We start from the raw sequence: 8,788 nt of genomic DNA on the forward strand, positions 1-8,788 counted from the left end.
AGCATACAGGTGAATTTGGAGTAATATGAGATTTCTTCATTGACATTTTTGATATTGTTTGCTGTTGTCCAGCATAGGTTTCCATTTTGTCAAAAACATGTTATGCATGAAAGCGTGAGATTACAAATTTTGCTCAGACCATCACTATAAACCACACAGGGTAAGTAACATATTTTTAAAAATTATTTTTGGGTGGAGTATTCCTTGAAGTGTTTTTTACAGTGCTTACTTGAAAATTGGGCTCACCTTAAAAGCCTGTGATCCCTAGAAAGATATGCTTTTTGTAGCAGCTCCTGTTTTCTTGCAAACCATACACCCCAAGCACCAGGTCAGCAATTTTCTATACAAAAAAATTATCTTGCTTTTGTCTAAACACAAAAGGAAAGCATTTGGGCATTTTACCCAGAGTTACCATATTTTACTAATACACCTCTTTTTCATTTGTCGAGATAATTCTGTCATTTTTTCCCCTCTTTCCCCTCAGCTAAAACAGAAATTGCTTGTTGCTCAGCAGAAGGCAGCCACATCTAACAGAATTGCAGAAGAAGCAGAAGCTGTCAAATGTGAAGCTGAGAGAGATCGTCTTCTGGCTGAAACGCAGGCAAAGGACTACTGTGAGGAAAGAAACCTGGTTATGACTGAAAAGGAAAAGCTGAAGGACAAAGTGTTTAATCTGGACGCTAGGGTAAGACAACGTCAGTAGACAGCAAATCCTGTCAACAATTTAAAGAATAAGTAAGGGGTGCTTGAATAATCTTGAAATTGGACAGAACCTAACAAGTCTATCCCAAAGTGCTACAAATGTCTACCACTGTGATTGCAGAGGTCTCACTTACATGTATTCTCTAAGCACCTTTTGACTAAAATATAGGTTTCCGGTAGTTGCCATATGGTGCTTTGGGATGAAACATTTTTGGGCTTGTTTTCTGGGCTTTCAATGCAACTAACATGTATGGCAACCTATGTTAACTGTTGTGCTGTATGTAATCAGATGAGATGACTCCTTTTTATTTCTTTTAAGGATTGCTCTCTGGTATATGCTTATTAGGGTATCCACATTGGTGGCAATAACATTTCCTACCTGTATGGCAGCCTGCTGGAGCCATATGTAATAAAGGACTAGATTATGTGGTGATCAAAGGACAGTGTCGCTTTCAAGGAATCGCTCAGGGTCTCAGCCCTCTCCATTCATATCCTCCCATGTACAGGCTATCCATGATCTCTTGGCCACCAAGTCAGAAGTGAATACTTATCCAGTTTCACTAAAGGGAATTTTCCATTCTCAGCGGTGTAAAGAGGCTTCTTGACACTTACTGTAATGAGCAGGTTTTCATATTACACAGCACAGGCTTTCTCTCTCAAAGCTACCCTTTTTTTACACAGTATAATAATTCTGTTCCCTATAAAAAAAATCGTTGTTAGCAAAGAAATAAGCAGTTTTGCATGTAGAGTAGATGCTTGTATTACTATTATTCCAACTACTGTATGATTATTATTAATGTGGATTTCCAGATGTTTTATTCAGTCACTGTTCCTCTCTCATCTCACAGAACTAATGAAGAGAGAAATGATTCATGCAAAATAGAATTGACAGTAAGGCTCAGTGCTCCACTTAAAAAAAAAAAAAAAAAAAAAAAAAAAAAAAAATTGCAAAATAAATGGTGCTTCGTTTCCAATGAAATTATTGCCATTCACACAAAAACAAAGATGTTCAGTTCCTGTCTGGGAGTGTTTTCATACACTAATTCTATTTCTGCCTGTCAGTTAGTATTTAAATAAAGATCTCTAGTGAAAAAAAAATCATCAGAAATGTACATATCCTCAGCTGGGTAAGGATAAGGTTGTACAGGAATTTGGCAAAAGTAACTTTTTTCCAATGACCAGTACCCCCCAGACCATCCCTACCACTTTAACAATTCCCACCAGTATGGGTTGTCTACAACTGAAGACTAAGTAAGAAGACAACTGAGGATGTTACACAGGGGAAAAGCCATGGAATCAGATAGAGTTAGTCCTCGAGTTCTTAAGGCCTATGTTTACCATCTTTGTGGGGTCCTCTACCACTTGTTCAGTCCTGCATTGTTCCTGTTCTAATGAAGGCAGGCTCCTCTTTGCCTAATCACTACAGATCAGTGGTAACACTGGAGCACCATAAAGATCAGTTCTGCCGATTTTTCTTTTTACTATGCACATCTCTATACTATAAATATAATACCAGGTCATGTCACTTGTAGAAATTCTCTGATGAGATACACTTATAAGGTGTATTGATAAGGGAGACTAAATAGAGTATAGGAGTCAGGTGGAGAAGTTTGTTTTCGGTGCAGAAAGAATTCTCTGCATCTTAACATCAACAAAACCAAGAAACTGATCATTGACTTTCTCTCCGGGCACTATACAGGGAGTGGGTGTCGAGGTGGTGCATTCCTACAAGTGCTTAGGGGTTTACATCAATGATACTTATAACACAGAGGAACTACATAAGAAAGGGCAAGTGGGCCCTTTCTCTGCACCCCTTGGAAGAAGTAGCAAAGGAGAGTGCTATTATGAACAATGCTGCACATCCTCTCTCTGACACACTAACACTGAGTACTTTCAGCCAATGAATCATTCAGGAGAAGTGTATCAAAAACGCTAGGGGCTCCTTTATACCAACAGCGACTGTGACTGTGAGTGTCAAGTCATAAATTTTCCTTTTTGGTCATTGCGGTGTGTGTTCAGAACATAGTTTGCCCGTATATACAGTATATTTATTTATCTGTTTATGTATTTATTTATTTAAAGGGCATCTATCTATCTATCTATCTATCTATCTATCTATCTATCTATCTATCTATCTATCTATCTATCTATCTATCTATCTATCTATCTATCTATCTATCTATCTAACACAGTAATGTGCACAAATGGTGCAATTTGGGGTGTCTTTGTGTGGAAAATATGCGAAGTGTCATGTTTTTAAAAACATGTACTGCACTCCTCCACTGTGTTTTGTGAACAAACATGTAGTTGATTTTACTGGTGTGGTGTGGATTACATGCTTTAAACAGGTGCAGTAAAGAAGAGAGGTAAACACAGAAGTGTGAATTAGGCTTTAGGAAGCAGTATGTCCTGTATGCAGAGTTAAACTTGTCTGTTTCACTCGTCAGTATTTAGAACCCAAGCAACAAACACATAAAATTTTACTTCAGAAAATCAAATACCATTTCTGTAAGGTTTAATATTTGGCTCCTCAAAGCCCTGGCACTGTTCTATTTTTTATCTTTTTTCAGTAAACTTGCTTGATGCTGCTGAGGCTCCAGTCCTGGAGAGTCTGAGTTTGATTCAGCAGCTGTGATAATGGACGGATGGACATGTCAAATGTGAATAGTCATGACTTTCTTATTTTGTCTCTGGAACTGATAACTGGCAGCATGTTTAATAAGTATTGTATTGTAACATATATAATACTTAATTGTGTCATATCATTATATAATACTGTATCATATCATGTTTTTATGTGTTGTTGCAGGTAACAGATGTACAGAAGGCTTTAGCTGAAGCAGAAAAAAAATACTTTGAAACCAAAATAAAAAATGACAGGATTACAGTGGAAAAAGAAGTGATAATAGAAGAAAATCGCTGTTTAGAACATGAAATAACAAATCTAAAACATAACCTCAACAAATTAGCCGAAGAGACTGGTAAATTGAGAGAAAGGTCAGACATTCAACTCCTCTGTGTGATCTGGGTGGTCTTCCTTTTTATCAAATGTCGTATTAATGTATGACCTCACTGAAACATAATAACAGCATTGGCTAATTGCCTAGCTTTTTGCAATGTACTACAGAAATGTAAAGCATTTTTTCTCTATTTTAAAATGTTGCATTTTGTGATGGATAAATTGCATTGCACTCAGACATATAGTATAGGGTAAAACAAGGTTTGGGGAACATTAATCTACTTTTAAAAGAAACTTTGTTTCAATACTCATTACTTACAACTAAAAGTACCCCAATATGCTATACAATTATAAAATCTGATCCGTTACAAACAAAGCATTACTTTTTCTTCTTTTGCATGAAAAACTGCATATTTTACTGTCTAGCATTGTTATTGAATCCTAGGCTCACATATGAACTGTCATGAAACTGACCACAAACATATCAAAATGTATTAATTTTCTTGTATTTTATAACTACATTTAGACCCTCCTGTAGTGTGAAATAAATAACATCCATCCTCTTTTACCATCCCCAATGTGGTTTGAAAACTGACTGCTGTGCCACCAGATCACACCTTTTCAACATGCTTAATAGCAAATGCTGCATTAAAACTCAACTAACACTTCATTAATAGGTTTCGGCTACTGGATTGTATGCAGCATAATTCTTTCTGATTGGCTATGTGACTGGCCCCTGCAAAGGACCCCCAAATTTGCTTCTTGACTTCCACCCTGTGATAATCAGTGGCTCCCATTGACTCTAAACTGGGCTGATTAAATTTACTCCTCAGCACATGCAAGATTAAATGTATACAGTACTTACAACTCTGATCAGTTCTTTTCACTTGATTGCCTACTATGCATGTGCTTATCTTCTTCCTCAGCTGTCAACAGATGGCCACAGCACACACGTATTACTATGTGAATTTACCCTTGGAGATTAATAAAGTATCTATCTATCTATCTATCTATCTATCTATCTATCTATCTATCTATCTATCTATCTATCTATCTATCTATCTATCTATCTATCTATCTATCTATCTATCTATCTATCTATCTTACAGGCAACACCTTTGCAAAACAAGCACATTACTTCTGTGAAATAACAGAGTAATTTTTATCAGGAGTTAATTTTGGTAGTAATGCAGCAATGCATATCTGTTTATTTTATGCAATATATTTTTTTTAACATCAATAAAATAAGCAGTGTGCTAGGTTACTCACTACTGTAAAAAGTAATCTGACCATGTAATGCACTTTAATTTTAGTGTGCTACCCCAACACAGTTTCTGACATGCATCATTATTGTTATTCTTATCAAAACTCCAGCATTTTCTAGTTAAACACTAATTTTGTGTGTCTGGTTTTACTAATTGGTAGAGGTATGGCCGACCTTTGCCCACACAGTACTTCTAGACAGTCCTCCACTTCAATGGGACACTGTTGGTTTTTCTGTATTTACTCCAAGTTCTGCTGCTCATGTATCTGTCTGCTCAAATCATAAAGTGATAAACCTCAGCAATGTTGTCACAGTATATCAAAGATGCACTTTAACAGCCATCACCCTTGTCAATCTGATAGTGAATACAATGCAAGACAAAATGCCTTGGCAGCTGAAGAAGCCAGAGGCAAAGCCACCAAGATGAGGGATGAAATAGAACGAGAGAAGCAGCAAGTTGAACAAGAGAAGGAGGAAAAAGCTAAAGAATGTGACATGTGGCAGCAGAAACACAGCCACCTGTCTGACCTTCTCCGACTGCAGGAAGAGGAGAAATCTAAAAGGCAAAACAAAGCAGTAAGGAAACAAAATATCATGTATTTGAATGTTAGAAAACTGCTTTTTAGATGCTCTGCAGTATCCATGTGATTTCAGAGATTGACATCAGGGTCAGAGTTAATGGCAGGTTGCTTTATAGTATAATAGTAGAAAGAAAGTATTTTTAAAACCTTTTAAAGTATTTAATACTGTGTTTTCTATGAGCACACTAAACTCTACAAAAGAAATGAGACGGTAACAGTAGAAGGATGTCGGAGTCCACAGCAGAGGGGACAGTGGCACCCACAACTGGCCTCAAGGGACAAGAGGAAAGGACAGGAGTTAGTACAGTGGGGTAGTGGCACTGATCAGCAGCCTCCAGTCCTGAACTAGTTGCTCCAATGACAACCATTTTCCAACCATTTTCCATGGACCTGGTAATCCACAAAGCAGAGTAGACAAGAAAGGTTATCTTAAGGAAACAGGGTTTACAAACACTAAATGAAACACAGTCCAGAAATTTCAAGTATGAGGTTACGAAAGCATTTTCACAGAAAATAAGAAAAAGAAAGAGAAGATAAGTCTGGATTTAATATGGGTGCTTACAGTGGATATAAAATGTCTACACCCGTGGTAAAATTGCAGATATAAAAAAAAATGAAACCAAGATAAATCCTGTCAGAATTTATTCCACCTTTATTGCAACATTGCAATTTATACTAAGAAGGTGAAAACAAATCAGGAAGTGTTTAGTGAAAAAAGGCAAACAAAAATCATACATAAACCTGGTTGCATGAGTGTGCACACCACTAAACTCATACTTAGCTGAAGTACCTTTTGGTTTTATTACAGCACTCAGCCTTTCTGGAGAAGAGTCTATCAGTTTGGCACATCTGGATTTTTGCCCACTCGTTCATGCAAAAAATTTCCAGATCTATCAAATTATGTGGGCATCTCCCGTGCGCAGCTCTCTTCAGGTCACCCTACAGAATTTCAGTTGGATTAACGTTTGATGTCTAATGGCTAGGCCATTCTAAAACATTGATCCTCCTTTGATGAAGCTATTGCTTTGATGACTTTGATGTGTGGTTTGGTTTGCTGTCATGATGAAAGGTGAAATTACTCTTCATCTTCAACTTCCTAGCAGATGTTTTGTGCCCAAATAGACTGATACTTAGAGCTATTCATGATTCCATCCACCTTGATTAAAGTCCCAGTTCCATCTGAAGAAAAGCAGCCCCAAAATATGATGCTGCCTCCACCATGTTTCACAGTGGGTATGGCTGATGATGTGCTGTGTTTTTTTTTTGTTTGTGCCAATCATATCTTTTGGAATTATGACCAAAATGTTCAACCTTGCTCTCAACGGACCACAATACATTTTTCCACATGGTTGTGAGAGACTGGTTAAACCTTTTTATAAAGTTTGGATGTTTTTCTTTTTGAGAAAAGGCTTTCGTCTTACTACCCTAACCCATAATCCAGACATATGAAGAATACGACTGATCAGTGTTGTGCAAGTTCACACCTCACAAGAACTAACTCAAAGTTCAGTTCACATAGATTAAAATGAATAAATTCACGTTTATAGTTCACCATTTCCGTTTTGAACTAGTTCATATTTAGTTCATTTTGTATTTTTTAAGGAGTGAGAAAAAATGATCCATGAGTTTACTTTTTTCAGTTTTGCATGCCTTCTATTAGGACATTACAGTATTCTTGAATAAAATACAATAATTATGAAGACTTTTTTATTTAAATACACTTTATTTTGTTATACCCAGCAACAAACACGTATAACCATATGCTAATATCCTCCCGATCAAAAACGAAATTAAAACGATTCAAGTATACATATAAATTGCCGCTCTATTTCCAACCGTGTGACACAAATGGTGACTGTGGAACCAGCATGTAGGTGAACTAATCTGCTGGTTAAAATTCTCGTCACATATTGCATGTCCAACGGGGAAAAATATAAAGTTGTCTTGTGAAGTAGAACGTTTTCCTAAAAGCAAAAGCAGAGCTTCACCACGTGCTCGTGTCAGTGGGGTTGCAGCTTAAGCTCGAGCAGGCAGACACAGACAGTGCCTATTTGATTTTACATTATTTTTTCTGGATAAAAATAAATGGCAAAAAAAATGTACAAAATAAGTATTCGTAAAAAAATCCACTATTGTTGCCGTATTCCTATTCGGCTCCAACCTCTACATTACAGGGTAAGGCAAAACGTTTAATCTGGACCAAAACCAGATCCAGAATGTCACATAAAATTGAACTAGCTCACGTTCAAGTTCTTCACTTGCAAATACATTACGTTAATTTCACCGTTCTTAGAAAAATGAGCTTGTTCAATAAACGCGCTCTTTTGAACTAGTTCATGCACAACACTGAGACTGATCATTGTCACATGCAGGTAAACAACTAGTATTTGCCAAGAAATCCTGCAGTTCTTTCAATGTTGCTATAGGCCTCTTGGTGGCCTCCGTGACCAGTTTTCTCCTTGTGTTCTCATTAGTCTTGGAGATATGTCCAGATCTTTGTTGAGTCACTGCTGAGCTATGTTTTCTTCAGTTGTTGATGACTGTCTTTACTGTGCTCCATGGTCCTAATAAATTTTTGAGGTACAATATTCCCCCTCGGCTAAAGCGGTACCTTTTGATACAAAGTGCTTTGGATACTTTTTTTTTTATCCCTGTCCTGATTGATACCTTTCAATGATGAGATCTCATTCATGCTTTAAAAGCTCTTTGTGGACCATAGGTTTTGGAGTATGTTGCAACCAAGAGGATATCAGAATAATTCTACAGGAACAGCCACACTTTATCTGAGCTCACTTAGAGCCACTTTAATTGATTTCAGGTGTATACTAACTACTCTATGAGATGAAACTTATTGTGATTGGTTGATACTGAACACAGCCACATCCTTATTTATTAAAGATTGTGCACACTAATGCAACCAAGTTCTTGTATGATTTTTTTGTTCTTTTTTTCACTAAACAGTTTCTGATTTGTTTTCACCTTCTTTGTGTATAGTTAATTGCAATTTTTCAATAAAGGTGGAATAAGTTTTGACAGGATTTATCTTGATTTCATTTTTTTATTACACAAAATATGCAATTTTGTCAGGAGTCTGTAGACTTTTTATGTCAACTGTATATGTGCTATGTGGAATGCCTTACTTTGTTCCCTCTATCCACCTTGAATGCCCTTCTATAATGTTTGCTCTTGGCAGATTTCCCACATTTCACCTTATGAATGTGCTTTTCATTAATGGCCAATAAAAATCTGATTTATTGCCTTCATTTCTCATCATCTCCTATC

The sequence above is a fragment of the Erpetoichthys calabaricus genome, chromosome 2 (assembly GCF_900747795.2).
Source record: "Erpetoichthys calabaricus chromosome 2, fErpCal1.3, whole genome shotgun sequence".
Lineage (NCBI taxonomy): Eukaryota > Metazoa > Chordata > Cladistia > Polypteriformes > Polypteridae > Erpetoichthys > Erpetoichthys calabaricus.